Genomic DNA, 18,440 nt, shown 5'->3' with positions numbered 1-18,440 from the left:
ATCCCACTGTGCACTTCCAATTAAAAAAATGTAAAGAAATAAACAATTTTTTTCATGATATAATTAGCCACCCTTTTTTTATAATAAAAAAAAATGATGAAAGGTCCTCTTTAAAATAAACTTGAAAAATGTCAATAGTGTCAAACAATTTTTAACATTTGTTAGCCTTTTTTTGGATTCAGACTTCTTACCAAACAGCACAACTTGATCTTGCATTTCATTCCCTCTCCTTCCTTAATCTTGTCATGTGGGAATTATTTTTCCAACCTCAACCTAGAGAAGATAAAAGAGGAGCCTTTTTTACTGAGCATCATTTAGCCATCACTTAGGACCTGCTTCCTGTGGGCCCATCATTAGACCAGGCTAGACCCCAAGAAGAATGTGGCAAAATTCAGGACCCACTCACCGGCTTATGGTATAAGTCCCATTAAATCATTCAACCAAATGGAAGCCTTACATATACCTGAATTATTGTAAGGTTGTAATGTAAAACATACTGCAAAAATACAAAACATGATGATAGTAAATCTTCTAGGTCCATGTGTCTTAAATGGCAGTGACTGATTTTCCACCAAAGAATGTTTCCTGAATGTCAGTTTCACTGCTTTATAAATAGGTCTGTAAGTATTGCATAACAACCCAATGTTCTTGCATTGCAAGTAAATATCTTCTACCTCTCTTGCATCCTTTAATTTTATATAGTTCCATGTTCATTTTGTTTCTGTATGTACATAAATATTTAAATACTGTGCAGAAAAAAACTTTGGTTGGGATAATAGCTGATGCCTTTCCTCCTTTGATGATTTAAATGGTATTATCATGCATTTTAACAAATGATAACATGGCTTAGCATGACATCTAACAGTGAAGTATGTATTATCACATTAAGCCCTGCATATGGGAATTTCCTGTACATTGTCCTTACATTATTCTGTGCTTGGAATGCAGGAGAAATAAAGTTTGAAGTATCAGTAATTATCTTGTACAAATACCTACAACCTGAAATTTAAATTTTTTTGCAAAGCAGTAAGGAAAAATTTTAGTGTGCTCTATAACCATTAGCCATGTTTTACTGACTAATGTAAGCCAATTAGTACATTGTCACCAACCTTGTCTTGTATAATGTTATTACATTAGCAATACTGAAAGATGACAGTGATGGTATAAGGTAATCCTCTACTGATATATGGCTAGCCTCCTTCTGCTGTCTCGTTTTTTTTGCTTTGGGTATTTTAGGTCATGTAAAGAATGCAGCAAGAAAAGTCAGAACAACCGATCCCCATCCATGTTTAAGGTCAATGAATTTTTCAGGATAAGAGCCAGAGGGCTAGCATTTTCATAAGAACATCCTTCTCTTACTACAGAGAAAATGCAGCACAGATAAAATAGGGTTAAACTAAGAGCCCAGCACAGGAAAAACAGAAAGCATCTCAGGACATATACGTCATTTCCCTAGAAGGATTCAGTATGCTGAAAAGAAAAATGCTACAAATACAGGACATGTACAAAAATGAAGGAAAAACATTACTAATTTCTTGGAACCCACACTAATGCTTTAAGCCTAAGTTTGCATTTGGTAATTTTATTTTTATATGAACATAAATTTATCAAAATTGTTTCCTTATTTACTTGCCTGTCTTGTAATAATACACACACTAACCCTGTTAGCAGCAGCCATGTTCTCATTATAGCTCATTATAGCTGAACAATTCTCATAGGCAGACGTGATCCCAACAAAACCATCCTCAAAGATAAGTTAATTCTGTTCATTACATTAAAGCTAAACACAAACTGCAGCATCCCGCATAACATGGTTCAGTGCTCTGGGTTGCCATTCATTATTAATGGAACCCCAAATGCACTGCAGTGTGTTAGTAAGTTGGAGCACATGGCAATGCTCCGCCATCCATGAACGTGTGCTGAATGTTTAAAACTGCAGCACTTCATTTCTTTATAATGTGGTTTGTAAGGCTGCCCATTCAAATGAATAGGGTTGTGCACAATGCAATGAAAAACGCAGAGCACAGCCATACTAGGAATGAAGCATTAGACTATTTTCACAGTAGCAGGTGTTCCCAATGAATTATTTCTTCCCACCTCCTATTTGGTATGAAATTTCCAACACCTTTTCATTCAAGAAATTATAGTCTGTAGGACAAATATATAAGGATCTATTTACAAATTGGTGAGTCTGACATTCACCAGAACATTCCCTAGAGGATATTTTTTAGGTCCATGTGTTTCAATGGCAGTTGATTCTCCCCCCCAAGGAATGTTTGGTGAATGTCAGATTCACTGTTTTATAAATAGAACTGACAGGGGACACAGGCAGCAAAGAAAACCTTGCAAGAGTAGACCTTAGGTGTAACTCATTGCAAGAGTTAGACCTTAACCAATTTTTTTAGTTTTGCTTTAAATATATATATATATATATATATATATATATATATATATATATATTCATATATAAACAACGTTTTTTCCATGCCTTTTTAAATATTATTTTTAGGACTGTGGATAAGATTTGTCCAATCATTTTACGATATGGATTGTATACTTAGGTTTTCTCAATAGTCTCTAAAGTCTAGTGCTAGATGTTAACAGCCACAAAGCAAGTGGAGGAAATGAGTACTTAATGCTGTGGAAGTAGTTCAATGCTAAAAGTAAACAAGATGCTATCAAGTAATCACTCATTTTAACACGACACTGTGTGTATGGATAGCACACACGCAGACTGCGTCATAGACCTTATCATGTGACTCTGACCTTCAACAGAGTATGCTATGCTATACATACAGTACATATATATATGGAGAACTTGTCTATAGTAGTCTCTTAGGACTCTTTTAATAATTTAATGAATATGCATTTTAACTTGTACGATACCATTGATACACATTGAACAAACTAAAGAATGGAAGATTTGTAACAAGAAAATCCATACGTACATTTATTTTACATATGTATAACATTTAGAAGTAATCGAACACTACCCCAGTTTTTGGAACTTTTAGAAATGTTTGGTTTTGGTTTTTTTTTGTCTAAGTTTCCACTGGTGAAATCTAAGTTAAAATTTTCCGGCTAAAAAGAAAACATGGGGCAATACAACATTTGATTTTTGGAGGTGTGTTTTTTTTTGGAGCATGGGGTTGAGGAAGCAATGCATTGTTAGGAATAGGGGACAGAGGCATGCAGTTCTTAGAGCAGGGGAAAAACAGTACCAGCTGGTGGTGACAGTAAGTAGGGAGGGTTTGTAGGTGCATTAATGAGAACAGGGGATGGGGGAGTTAGGGGCATGCAGGTGCATTAGTAAGAGTAGGAAGCAAGTAGTGCAGACTGGTGACAGCAGATAGGGAGGGGTGTGCAGGTGCAGTGATGAGAGAGGGTAGGGCCCTCCAATATGGTTAGAGAGAATATTGGGGCATTATGCAGGTGTGGTGGTATGAGCGGGCAGTGGGGCCACTGTGCAGGCAGGATGGGTGGTGTTTGCAATGGTATGTGCTATGCTCATGAAATCTTGCCCCCAGCCATTTCTGGAAATGGAAAGCAGCATCTGATTGGATTACCTGTTACTTGCTGCCCTGACCTGGCTAAATAATTGATGCCTGAGCCTCTCTTAAAATTGAACCACAGTCTTATCTTTAGTCCTACATGGTTGTACAGATGTCATTGTTGTACTAAAATTTGTTTTTGCACACCATCAGTTTCCCACAGTGTGCAATAGAATCTGCAGCAAGTTAGATTAGGCCTGCCTGTAACATGTCTAGCAACATATAGAACTTTACTGATTATCTAATGAACCTGTTCAGTGATTAGATTACATTATTTTTAATTAAGAAGCCTCACATAACATGAACATCACATAGGGTGGTCTGCATGCAAAAAGTCAAAAGAGCAATCCAACTTCTTGCCTCAGAACCTCAGGAAGCTATTTTTCAATGTCCCATTATCTGAACATGTCATTGGAAGTGGGAGATAAAGGAGTTTGGACAACTTTTAAACTGGTAGAGTAGAAAAAGGAATTATGAGCTGGGTGCTGGGAGATAACATAGGTAATTGTATGACCCCAGGCTAGGACTGTTGATTTCAGCCACAACCTGTACAATTAAACATGTTGATTACAAAAGTTAAACATAATAATGAAAACACTGCATGTATTTATTTCAGTTGTTTGCAGTGGTTTGGCTGAGGTTCTTCATGGAAGTCTGAGGTCATGAGGGATGAAACAGCTGCAAGACATTTAGGAATACTAAATTACAAAGAGGAGAGATTGTCAGCTGAAAGATAAATGTTCCCGTCATTTGTATGTAAGTGGTATTGCAATTCAAATACAATAGTAATATATTGACAAACCCTAATTCCAGAAATGAAAAATCATTTGAAATGGCGAACTATAACTAAAAGCTATTTACAGTGTGTGCCTATCTACAACAATGTAATTATTATTATAACATTTATTTTTCTAGTGACAACATACTATACAAAAGTGTACAACAAATAGAAGTTGTAGCTATTTAGGTTTAAAGCTTCTTAGTCCTTTCAGTAAATTTACAACAAAAGGGAGTGGGAGAGCAGACAACAGAACACTGGAAACTTTCGAAGCTAATGCGTCATAGTGACCTGAAGTTATGAAGGAATTTTCCTGTTGCATTCCTTCGTATTTGCTTCTAATCACATTTTATGAGCCAAAGCTGATTTACATCCTGTTACCAATCTACATGCAGTTCATTGTGTAAGCATAATTTTTTTGTGTTATTAAAGCATAGGGATTCTGTATTGACGTAGAAGCTCTCCCATTAAATATTCAGTATAAATTGTTTTGCCTAAATGAATATTTCAGATTCTATGGTACATTTAATTGGAATCTGTTAAAAAAGGAATATAGGATCTTTTATTGCTGACTGTTCCAAAAGTGCATACTCCAGGATCCCTAATTTCTTTATCGGGGCCTTGGAGCATGCGTGTACATACGTTAGGGCCCTTTATTATGCACATGCTTGTTCCAGGTAACTGACTCACAAAGTAGTCAAGCTGAAAATGACTAACAATGGTAGCTAACAAATTACTTTGCTGACAAGATCATTTTACATGTGTCAAAGGCTAAGTTATCTGTCTCTGTCCAACCCCTTTACGATAACAGCAAAATAATTAACAATGTGGTGGTTTCTGGGAGTGTAAAATAACCTCCTAAATGAAATATTCCTGGAAACCTATTACTGAGTGCATTGTATTAAAGTAAATTATAGAAAATGTGCCTGTGCTTTGCTTTTTCATTCTGTCTATTGTAAACCAGATGTGTATGGATGTTCTATTTTCTGCAGAGCCCTGTCCTGACAGATCATTGCCATTGGAAATAATATTAATATTGTGCATTCCATGAAAAAAGATTCCTTCCTTTTTCACACGTGCAGCACATGTAAGGGAAGAGGTATAATTCTGATGCACCTTTTACCTTTCTGTATTGCTCTGTCTTCAATATCTTTCTGTTGTACCCAATACCACTGTATAGCTTGTTAAATATTTATTTGTAGTTGTTTCAATTTAGAATCTTAATGCTGCTTTTTGAATAAGGGAGTAATTTTTTAAGTCCTGCATATATTGAAAGAGTTAAAACCCAACTGAACCCAAAACAAGTCAAAATATCTTCCATCTATGGGTGAATATTGTGATTGTGATGTTCCTCGTTTTTTTTTTTTTTCCTTTGTTTAATCTAAATTGTTGGTATTGTCCAAATATCTTTTTAAAAAAATATTGTGATAAACCAAATAGAAATCAGGTTGATATGTGAATACAAACAGTGTATATAAGTAAAGCAGTGGATAGAATATATGTTGTATGGCCCAAATGTACTTAAACACCTCACTACGACTATTTCCTCTCATTTTTGTATTCAGATAGAGACGGGGTTAGTCATGTGTGACCAAATGATACTAAAAATATGAAGAACAGATCCCTGACTCCATTTTCCAGCATTCCTTCATTACAGTAGAAATCATAGGAATGCTTGACTTGCAATCAATCCCATTCTAGACTCCTGCATCAATTCTTTGGGCCAGTAAAGCCATAATGTCATTGATAATTACTGGTAAATATATTGTATTTGATACTGATAAAGATAACTGGATAGATACATAATAGTAAAAAAGGAAATCACGTCATGAACTATTTAAAACAGATATTTGAGAAACCAGAGATACTCTATTGTTCCATACTGTAAGGGTGCTATACTTTCATTTGTCTCACAAGCATTGGAGTTTATGTATGTAAGGTAAAAAGCTGGTCATAGATTTTAGTCTGAACCCATGTAAGGAATAGGGGTGAAAAAAAGAATTTTCTTCACTGTATGTCTTCATTATTGTACCCTTTTTATGTCAAACAACCAACTTTAAAACATGTCTGTATATAGCCCAGTCAAGAAGTATGATAATTTGAGCAGTCTTTGAAGAGACTGGCAAACTGCACCATGGAGGCACTCTCTAGAATGTGGCAAGAGTCACTTGAAACAATGGTAACACTTATTGTCACACCAAGGTTCATTCAAACATGCTTTTTTGGCAGTGGATTCATAGCATGTGTACTGCATTTCTATATCAGCTGGGAAGAATCATTTATAGAGAGGATGTGTTCATGACCTAGCCCAGCCCCAATAAAATGACCTATTTGAAAAACTTTTTTCAATAGACAGCAACAATTAGCGGTCTAATTATGTAAGTATTGTTATGCCAAAAGCAGTACATTGTTTTGTTTTGTTTTTTACAATGAAGGCCTATAGTTCTTAGGCATTACTCACCAAAATATGTCCAATATTTATTAAATTTAATAATAAATTGTAAATAAAAAAAACACAAAATTCTGTTAAAACAAGAGTGCATAAAAATACTGAAACCTGTAATATAACTGTACAGTAACATGTATAACATATATATATATATATATATTGTGTGGGTCAGCTCAATAGTGGTAGGCACAGCAGTCAGAGACAGTGACAGAACGGCACAGTTCACACAGGGATTTGCCTGGTTCCTTTATTTTCATCCACAAACAAAATATAACGCCTTTACATACAGGCAAAAACACAAAATAAATTCCTGCTTGGCTGTGCACTAACTAAACACAAGATCAACCTTTCTATACGGGCGCCTACTACCAGCCACACAACACAACTCAAAGTAAACTTTTGTAACTTTAGCAGACTTCAAGAGCAATGAGGTGAAAGACAGTCTGTTCAACCAGTTCCCCCACCCACACACATACATGTTCATAGTGCAGACCTTTATAGCCCAGAAATGAGCTGATCTCTATCACCTGGCTGAGAGCTATATAGGAAACCTGTTTTGGACAGGAAGGGAATGAGGTGCCCCATTACCAACCTGCTCATCATTCCATAAAAATCCAGACCCGACAACACCATTTACCAAAGTCCTCAGCAAACAATGTTTTGCTAAGGCAACCCATCTTTCCTGGATTTCTGATATCTCACCCAGCATTTCCTAGTTGAGATATCCACTTCCTGTAACCCAGTACATTGTACATTGAAACCTAGGCGAAATATAACGATTTTCTACTACTACATTTCCAGTCACTGTCTCACAATATATATATATATATATATATATATATATATATATATATATATACTTTGTATTGGATTCAACAGTTATTTTGTATTGAATCCAATACAAAATAATTTGAATTTTCCGCCGTGCTCACACACACACCGATGCATGTGCCAACATCACCGGGAACTCCCGGGGAACATCAGTGCATACGCCGGGGGAACATCAGAAGAAGAGGACGCAGCACAAGGATGGGATCTGACTGGCAGGACGCCGATGAGTGTGACTCGGGGTTACCGCTTTCAGCATGTTTTTTACCTCGAGCCACAGTCGGGATTACCCCTCAGGAGGTTAATAGCTGTTGCCCTGCTTGTTGTCTGGCAGTCTTCCAGGCTGTGCCTGATGACCAGCAAATGTGCAGTACAAGCAACTAATAGAAATATCATTGGTTTTGAAGCTAGGGATGCCTGTGTCATGTGCCTAGTAAAGCAGTCATTCCCATGATTGATGGGATATAGTTACATAGTAAGTCAGGTTATAAGCTATATTGAGCCATGGTGGCACATCACTACAGGGAAAGAGCCCAAACACTAGAATGCCACATGGGGTGTTACTGAAGAAATGATTTGTGGAATTTATCACAATCATCCATATTATTAAAATGAATATAAATAATTCAGTTTAATTCACTTAATGGACTTCATAAGGTCAGCTTTAAGATCTATTTTAATGGTATTGGGTCTTGTTCTTTTCTAGCAGAACCATCTGGGAGTAGTGTTTTGTTTTTCCTTTAAATAGAAACATTAATTGAAATGTTATATAACTGTTTTTTGCAAGTTGTAACTAAGGAAAAAGGAATCCTATTCTTTTTTATTTCACAGTGCTTTAAAAATACAGCAGCATGATAACAAAGGAACTGCGTAGTATATAAAACAGGGAATCATCCTGCGTCTACAGTATTCTCCTCAGGAGCCAGGAAGGATATGATTAGTCCAGAGTAGAGACTTATTACAGGACAGAGCCCCAGATAACATCTGTACTATCCATGACTGCAAGCATGAGACAAATATTAAAGGGAAACTAGTGTGTATTTGCGTTGTTACCATCTAATCATAGTGGAATAACATTTTATGCCGTTGAAATCCCAACACAACAGTAATGCTTTAACACAGTTACAAATGATTGGCTACAAGTACACTGCAAGATGAAGTATGTGCAACAACTATTGTGTTTTAAATCTGTTAATCATTCTCCCTTTTCTTTGAACTGGTCCATTGGTCAGAATCCATTTATCACCATTCTGTTCCTGTATTGTCACTTCGACTTATTTTGCTGTTCATTTGTTCATTTGAAAAAATTACATTATTTCAAGAGAAACTGAATGAAATGGTATTTGTAAATGTATTTTTTGTTAGTTTTTATACTGCCATTTTCTAACTTATTTTGCTATATAGTTACACTCTACATATTACATATAATCATTTATTATTTGAAAGGTTAAACATAGAGCTCTAAGGCCTGATTTAGGAGACAGCAGAGCTGCTTGCTTTGAGACTTGGATTGTGTATGTTTAAAAAAAAAAAAAAAAAAAAAAAGGCAGAAGTGTTACATGGAGGAAGCTAAGGGTCCAGGAAAAATGTTTAGCTTTTGACCTTTATATTCTCTTGATGTATCCTGTGTGTCACTGAATATCTGGGATGGGGATAGTTATGATGTAAAAAAATTGCCATAATTAGTTATATAAGAAATCGATGTATGCTGTAGATTGTTCAAAAAAATACAGTATAAAGTCAGAAAATAGAAGTTATTTTTTTTTGTTCCAAAGTTTTTCTTGAAATCAAATAGCAAAATGATATCCTGTATCACTGTCTGTATTCGTCAGTCATTTGCAACCCCTATTTAATGTACAGCACTGCGTAATATGTTGGCACTATATAAATCCTGTTTATTAATAATAATAATAATAATAATATCAAATAAAATAAACAATAACATTACACAAAAAATTTGCGTGGAATGAGCAAAGGAGGTCTCCTCATGGGCAATATGTAAAGCAGCAGATTATAACTTTGTATGTACTTTGATAGAGCTCAAAATCTGAGTTCAGATCCAAGTTGGAATTGACACCGATTGTAATGTTGCAACCACTACTGATCCCAATAGTGCTAACTATCGCACTTCACATTTGTAAACTGTCCTGACTGACTGTTAAGCCTTCAATTTGTCTGGAAGTATTAGAGAGTCTTTGGAAATAGTTCCAGAGTCGCCATTAAATCAGAGCTGGTGGATAATGAGTACAGTACCAACTGAGATCATACAACCCTTGTTCTAAAATTAGTATTGAGGCCATGTTTTGAGGAGCAAATAATGTAACATAATTTATGTACTCTTTGTGTTACAAATGAAACATATCTCTGTAATTAGGATCACCCCAATTAGATACCTGTCCTACTATAGTCTGTGGAGGGAATTGCAAAATAATAATATGTAAGAAGCATACTAATGATATACACAGAAGCTATATTGGAAAGAGGAGGCACGGACTCTTGCTCACGAGCACTTTGGGGTTAATCTTCAGGTATCCATCTGGAATCTAGATAAGGGACTCACTCCTCATCTGCAGATCGGTTAGGAGACACAAGGTTTCTACTAGATCCCTGATGGCTCAAAGTGTATTTGCTAAAGGCTTCTGTACTAGTAAAGCCTAGCCTCCCCCACAACTTCCCTTATTAAAAAGATGAACAGATGCTTATCAGATTGTCTAATTTACATCCAAAGGATCTTTTGATTGCTTGTTATTACCCCCTCCCCTTACTATTTATATGACTGTAAAAAAGGTAATATTAAAGCATTAAAAAGTAGAAGTAAAAATAATATGTAGTAAAATTGTTTTAAAAATGTTGTGCAAATTTCTTAACTGTCCCTGGTTTTAAGAGTAGCTGTCCCCTGTTCAGATCCAAGCCCCTTTTTTCTCTTTAGTCCAATTTCTTTGGGAAAAAAACCTTATTGCTTTAAGCAATCATTTTTTCCATACTCGTTTTTTATGGTCCACAAGATGGGGGCATGTCGGGGTGTGTCTTTTATATAAAAACTTTGTCCTTTTTCCCCATTTCTGAAAGTTGGGGGTATGGTATTGTAAAAGCCATACCAATAATATAGGTGAGCTGGGGTGGTGTGACCTGCGCATTGTCTAGGTGAGCATGTAGGGAAGGAGCTCCCATTTTGGACTAGCGTTGCAAGCATTGCAGACAACCTCCTGAGCAAGCCCTGAGCCCCAAGATGGGCAAGAAAGCAGCCAAGGAGTGTACTATTGTGCCTCGAGTGGAAACACCGGCACAGGAAATTAGGTCTTTTTTCGCCCATGCTTCTGCAACGTCAGCCATGCAGCCACACAGAGCCAGAGGCAAGGGTTAGCAGGGAATCCCTTGGAGGACAAACAGCTGAAGAGGGGATTTCTCAGAAAGCTGTAGTGACAGTAATATTAGTTTTACCCTGCAGCCAAGAAGCAATGATTTTCAGGTACTGAGTCCAGAGCAGGACGACCTAGTAACAGAAGGGATAATTACAGAGATTCAGGTCAGTCCAACTAATCCTAATAATTATATTTCTGCTTCAGATGTACAATATAGAATGTTTAATTGCTCTACCTCCTCTTCTATACAAGAGTTTCAACATGGGGATTTTCCTTCTAAGGATTATTTTGAAAATTTTATGAAGTGTATAGAAAATTCCTTCCATTCTGACATACCTGTACTTTTTTTAAGCATGAGCATGTTGAGGAGGTGGAAAATATTGTGACAGATCTAAGAACACAAGCAAATTAGAATAATAATGTTTTAAAATCGCATACCAACAAGATGACTTTTAGGAGGAATGATATCCGGATAAGAGGAATACCTGAATTGGTAAGGACCTTAGAGACTTTAAGAATTTTACACTTGATCTGAAGCGTGCTACAAAACTCCTCCATACAATTTTATGTGCTAACAATATCTGATATTGGTTGGGGTTCCCATCTCAATTGCAAGTTAGCAGAGATGGGATATAAGCAATCGTGCGCTGTCTAGATTATTAATTTCACCTCCTAGCAGCATTTGATCTACCCAGGGTAGAACTCTTGGACTGACCAGAACAGTTATCCAACTTTGAAGCATATCTGCTACAATAGATAAGGAAACAATGACTCCAATTAGGGACCTTAAAAATGTATAGTATTTGGGTGCAAAAAATTTTACACAGTGGTTAGGCACTTTATGGGAATAAGAATTAGGTGATTTAAAGGTTTTTAACTGACATGTCTGTTATGGGATGTTTGAACTTTTAAATTGTATTCATATAAATTGTGGATTATATTGTTAAGTAATATAAAATATTTAACGGGCAGTATTTATACTTAATTTTATGTTTAATACATTGCAATATGGTGTATGTAGACCATTAGAGTTTTTTGGGATAAGTTAATAATGATACCTCACAGATAATATGCAGTTGGTATGTTTTTTGGTTAAAATACCAGTCTATTGGATGTAGGATTTTCTAAAATATACATTTGATCTGGGATGTGCTATAAAACCCCTCCTGACATTTTTAGATTTTAACATTATTGGTTATAGATGAGAATAATTATATCACTCGTATGCTAACAGAGAACTTTTAGAAATTATGCGATATCCAGATGATTTATGTAAGGTTTTTTAGGGTAAAGTGGAGATGCTCAATACACAGATTTTTGGGTTAATGTATTCCATATAATAAAAATGTGGGCAATTTTAGGTGATTTTTTATGAGATTTGGATCACTATAGTTAATTGGGTTAGGTCAAAGAGGATATTCCACGTATATTATGTAAAGTGGGTCAGTAAACATTTATTGTGAATTTATTTAGATTTAGGTATTAGGCTGTTTTAGGTTCCTAAGGTTGTACAATATTTGAATAGGCAGAGGATGGGGCCAAGGTAAAGCTCATATTAGAAGATTTGGGGAAAATTAAATGACCAATATTTTTAGAGGATTAGTTAGATGTAAGGGCCTCAAGGAGAACAATGAAATAAACAACTGGGTCTATGGCAATTCCTGTATTGGAAGATTCGTGGGGGATGTATTGTATAGGTGATTGGTTGGAATGTTATAAAAGAGGGTTATGTAGATTCTGAGGCAGGAGCCCCCACTAGTGACATGGTCACTCATGCACCCTATTAGGGATGGGGGGGTATCATCAGGGAGCACAGGTGGTCTTCTTGCAGGAGAAACATTTTTGTGGAGGCAGAGCACTATAAATATATAATGGATAAGAAATCTAAAGGAGTGAGTGTATAGCTTGCAAATACAGTGAACTGGCAATTCCAGGATATATATCTGCCTGATGGCAGAGCGCTTCTAAAATGGTTATTGTATGGTAACATCTTGTTACGATAGCTACAATATATATGCCCTAACTAGATCAAGCAAGGTATTTGGAGAAAATATTGGATAAGTTGGAAGAGTTTAAAGTGGGACTTAAGATTTTTGGAGGAGATTTAAATTTTGTGCTGGACCCTGTCTTGGATACTTCTAGATCAGGTATTAATATATTGATTCCCAGATAAAAATTAAAAATATGTTTTGCTAGTATGCAACTATGAACCTCTCTTGAAAGATGCAGTAGTAAAGGCAGATTTGATTAAAGAATTATTAATGCTAATGCTATTAATTAAAATTATTTTTAATAAATAAAACTTTAGAAAGCAAACCTTAATAATATGGGAGGTGCATGAAGTGGTAATACGTGGAATTCTTATAATTTTTAACCATAGCTCTAGAATAAAAAAAGAAAGGCTGAGCGACATTTCTAAATTAGTTTCACAAATTCAGAAGGTAGAAAAAAAACATAAGGAAAATTTAGCGAGGTAGCAAGAGAATTAGAGTCCCGTAGGGACTTTTCTTGGTTCGGCCGAATTTCTATATCTAAAATGAATGTAATTACAAGATTTCTGTTGGGATAGCTAGATCATTCTTTCACCAGTTATATACTTTATTTTCAATTTTATATGGGGAAAAGGTCAACCTCATATCCAGAGAGAATCGCATTTCTTGCCTAAAATTATAGTTTTTTTATTATAGGGCAGCATCATTGACTAGAGTGGTTGATTGGTGCAGACATGAGGAGCATAAACAATGGCTATCCAAACATGGGATACAAGAAATTTAACGACATCCTATATTTGGTTTGGCGTGGAAGATGTGTATTTGTTTTTTTGTCATAGAAATAACAAATCTCCAAGTCCATCTTTTTTACTACCAATCAATGGAAATCCCGATTTTCCCTCGGGTTTGAAGATTGTGGTTTTTGCAGATTGAGTGTCAATGGTCTATTTAAGACACAGCACTTTATGAAGGAGAATAAATGGGGGACGAGTTGACATCCCCCAAATTGTATTAAAATTTTTCACAAAGGAAAGCTCATCAACTAATCCGGCTTGTGAGCTGGTAGCTCATGTTTTTACACAGTTTGAAAAATTGTGCACTGATTCCGGGTGTCACACTCCCTCGCTAACCCTTTGTTGCCCAGACTTGTTTCCAGCTTATACCCTTGTGCCGTTTCAATGTTCCTCTCTGTGGATATTCCTGTGTCACCTGTGCCTCCTGTTGCTTCCAATGTCTCCGGTGTTCCCTGTGTCTACAGTTGCCCCCATGTCACTGGTGTCTATTTCCTGGATCCCTGGTATTTGACCCCTGGCTTGTGACCTGACCTCTCTTGCTCAATACCTGTCTTGACCCTTGCCTTGCTTGACAATTCTTCTGCCTTGTGATTTGCTACCATGTATGATTCTGCCCACCCTGGTGTGCCCAAGCACTGCAACCTCGCGGCAACCAGCAGTGCAATATCCTCACCACTAGAGGCTCTGGAGAAGACCCGGTTGCGGTTTAGACTCTGCGCCTTGCCCCTTCCCAGGGCTCACAGCACTTTTTGCAAGCTGTATAGCCCCCAAGTGGCCCTGTCTCCCCAAGCGCGACACTGGGGAGTTTGACATCTTCTCTAGAGTATTAAGGCTATGCTGATGGCACAGTCAGAGACTTATCCCTCCTTATTTGGAGAAATTGGATTTAAGGGAGTTGTTCATTCCCCAACAATGTTCTTCAATCTTATTTTTCTCTTTTAATATCTAGAGAAAAAAAGGATATTTTGTAATAACTAATAAGTAGTAGAATTCAGAAAATGGCATATAAAACAATGTCTAGATGGTATAGAACTCCGGGGAAACGTCACCAGTTTAACTAGAATATACCGCATACTTGTTGGAGATGTGGTTTAAACCAAGGGACATTGTTGCATGTTTCCTGGGGGTGCCCAGTCTTGAGACCATTTTAGGTTAAGGTGAGAGAAATAATTCAACAGATTGCAGAAGGTAACATTCCAAATGGTCCAGTTTTTTTATTTTATCATAATCATTTTTCAATAAAAAAGAGTTCAGTAGTTAGACACTTGATGAATGCTGCTAGAGTGTGTATACCGTTATTTTGCAGAAGATGTTAACCCCCCACTTAAAAAGATCAATGGCATAATGCAGATGGAATATCTTACATCATAAATATATGGAACAGATGAAAGATTTATATCCATATAGTCCTATTGGAAGGAATACCAAAATTCTCAGGAATATAGACAATATTGGGTGAGTAGAGGTTGGGAGGTTAGCATAAAAGTTACTATGTTGGTTTCAACTAATAAGTTGTTTAAGCATTCCTTTTCCTTTGTTGTTCTTTCCCTGTGTGTCATGTCTTTTGGGATTTTTTAATGGGCCCTTAAAATCTAATTAGAGAGATGATTGTTAGTGTGTGATATATGTGATATTACATGTTGTTAATTGTTAAATGTGTTATTAAATAAATTAAGAATGTTAAAATAAAATAAAGTGACCTAGGTAATGCAGAATCAAAAAGGCAAATTCAGAAAAAGAGACACTTTTCTTTCTGGCAGCCCCTGTCTTGGAATATATACTTGTAATGTCCTTTCCCAGTAGCTGCAAATATTCAACACTTTTGTGAGTGTGTGAATTCCTGCTACCCCTGCCACATGAAGTGGACACCCCACTGGTTTGAACACCTCTACAGGATGTACAAGTGTGTGGGGGAACTGCAAGGTGCAATGGAGAAACAAGAATCAAAGATTATCTGACTGGTTGACATACATATGGTGACCAGGGAGTAGTACTGTGTCAGTTTTAAAACATGGTCCTTCAGAAAGTTAAGGTCACTAGATGACTTGCAGACCAGATCTGTTTCAGTTATAGGCACATTAAAGAAGTATCTTAAGACATGAAATTAATATGAGTAGTATCCCAGGCTGTTTAACGGTGACAAATGCCCAACACACATATGAATGTTTTAATTTTATATCAATGTGTCATTGATATCAAATTCACATTGACAGCTGTTTTTAACCTGCAGGTGACCTCCTGTTCACCTGATTTAAGGGGGTTTGCACGCTTTTAGACTTGGTAATGCAAAACATGTTTGAACTAAGCAACAGCCCATCAACAAAGGCCCCTATTGTTCCTATGTCCAGTTTGTGATAAGCCCTACCTCTCCCTGCAACATTCATTGCTGGTGAAAACAGCTGCACGCAGAGAAGAATTACAGTTTATACATGGCCTAGTATATTGTTATGGTAATGTACTACTATGTAAACAAATGAGAGATACACAAAAAGATTTTCTTTCAACACAGTTGTGTTTTTCATTTCAGTAACTTTTAGTAGATGAGTTGTCACTGAAGTATACCAGTGTGTTTTGTTTAGGAAACAAATTGACTCTAAACTGCAGCCAAACCTATGGTGTTTTTTTACTGTGCTTTACAAGTGACCACATGGTAAGTTTTAATTCTTATAGCATTAAATGTATCAATAGACCTGCATACTTGAAACATTTTTCTTGTGATCCCCTGGTAAAACATGTTCATGCATATCCTATTTCTTCAATCCCATGTGGCATTTACTTACTGTATTTGCATTATGATCACTGGAAAGAAATCAAAATTCAAAACAATATTTATTATTTGACAAAAGGTGATGAAAAAATATATAGGGGTAATTTTAGTAAATCTTTCTCAAACTATCTATGATAAAGTTGATTTAAAAAACAACTTTTCTCAGTATTATGTTTAAGACATAGAGAAGACATTGTGAAGACAAGTTCGATTACATGTTGGCGTTTGATCATTTTTGCTAACATTTCTTGATTGTCCAACCATAATTTCTATTTTTGACAACTTCCTCTGCAAAGACAAACAGTAGTGTTACAGAAAAATACAGTCAAGTTACTCTTGCAAATGTTAAGGCCACCTTGTGTGTCCCTTAACAAATTAATGCACACCTTTTCATGCATTAAAACATCCAATTCATGGTTGTATGAACACACCTCAATTTAATATTTTAGCAACATTGTACTTATGTTAATATCTAATGTATATGTGTGTTGGGTGCCTTTTAGAATGAGTGGTACTGCAACACACCTATACATGTGGATTAACATGTGTTGTGGTCATGAGGTTAAACTTAGGTTTGACCAAATGTTACCAACTACAGAGCTTTAAAGCCAGCCATAAAAAAGGAACTCCGGTGAAAACTGACTTATTTATCATGCTGCACAAACACACTTATTTGTTTAGCAATTTCTGAAAAATGGTGTCAACTTTGCCTTAAAAAATGGTGTCAAGATCTTTACCATAACTAATGTTATTAACCTGCAAATCACATTGTAAGATAGCTTTCTCTTACCTATAAATTTGCCTAAAAAGTCTGAACACTGATGCTTTTCTGGGAGCAAGCACTTTTTACTTTGTCTGCATTCATCAGGCCTCTATAAAATCCTTTGTCGCTTGAACCAACAGCTAACTGTTTTAGTATACTTTAAACCACTTACCTGGGAATCATGTCATCTAGTGTATATATTTGCTTTATTTTGTCTTATGTGGCACTGCCATTGGTAATGCTGCATTTAAGGTCATTTGGTAAAGTGAACAAAACTGATTTGATATCCAAAAGAAACCCAGTATACAGTTTAACATTATATTATGTTAAAATGGACATTTTGAGGAACAGAATAATTTAATTTTGTTACCTATAATCACCTGCTAAGTCTTTCATCAGCAATATTTGTATGGTTTAGATACAGAAACATTGCTTAAATCAGCAGCTTGACTGTGCTCCCTAAAATACATTATTTTATGATTCATTCTAACCCACCATCTGGTTAAATCCATAATTGCATTTGGATTCACAAATAGCACTTTCCCTGCTTTGTAAAAAAAAGATGACTGCAGATACACCCACACAGCTACTGTCTCGGTCTCCTGTCTTCAGTATCCAAAAATATTTAATAGAAGCAGTTGGCTGCTTTGCTGCTGGAAACAGAGAACTTTATGAGGACAACATGGAAAATGTAGACCATCACTCAGAATTGTTGAAATAATGTATTGTCATTAGCAAATGTCACACTAATGTTTACTAATCGATGTAGTGATATACATCTGGCTACACAATGAGAATTCCAGGAGCATTTGCACTGCTTAACACATAGACAGCTCTAAAATAGAATTAATGATACAAATACTGTATAGGTTTCCTAAAAATGTAGCTTAGCTGAGACACAGATGGATTTGTGCATTTATGTTAGCTGAGCACTCTACAATAGTTAGCTGATGATGGTGGAGAGTAGTAGTAGAATACCCTGGCTGCTGGTTAGACTGAGACTAATCACATTCAGCAAATGATCTGCTGTGTGTCAATCTATTTCAGACTTTCTGAATACGAGAGTGCTGACCACTCTAAGCAACAGCTGCAATAAATGTTGATTGATGATAATAACATTCATGTATTAAATGTTCCGCTGATGACACGAAAAAGAG

General features: G+C 36.1%; 1 protein-coding gene across 7 annotated transcripts in view; it reads left to right on the top strand.

Moving 5' to 3' along the window:
- Positions 1-18,440, top strand: part of PDE4C (phosphodiesterase 4C) — a 254,317-nt gene that overhangs the window by 184,502 nt on the left and 51,375 nt on the right. Inside the window, exon 2 of one of the 7 annotated variants that reach the window (XM_072405141.1) lies at positions 4,168-4,307. The exons of 5 other annotated variants lie outside the window; for them this stretch is intronic. The gene's annotated coding sequence lies outside the window, so the exon portion shown is untranslated. Of the gene's footprint in view, positions 1-4,037; positions 4,308-18,440 lie in introns of those variants that run through there. One more of the 7 variants, XM_072405142.1, reaches the window with a different exon arrangement.

Source organism: Pyxicephalus adspersus, chromosome 3 (genome assembly GCF_032062135.1).
Source record: "Pyxicephalus adspersus chromosome 3, UCB_Pads_2.0, whole genome shotgun sequence".
Classification (NCBI taxonomy): domain Eukaryota; kingdom Metazoa; phylum Chordata; class Amphibia; order Anura; family Pyxicephalidae; genus Pyxicephalus; species Pyxicephalus adspersus.
Note: the sequence above shows the minus strand (reverse complement) of the source record. Positions and strands in the feature narration are given on the sequence as shown.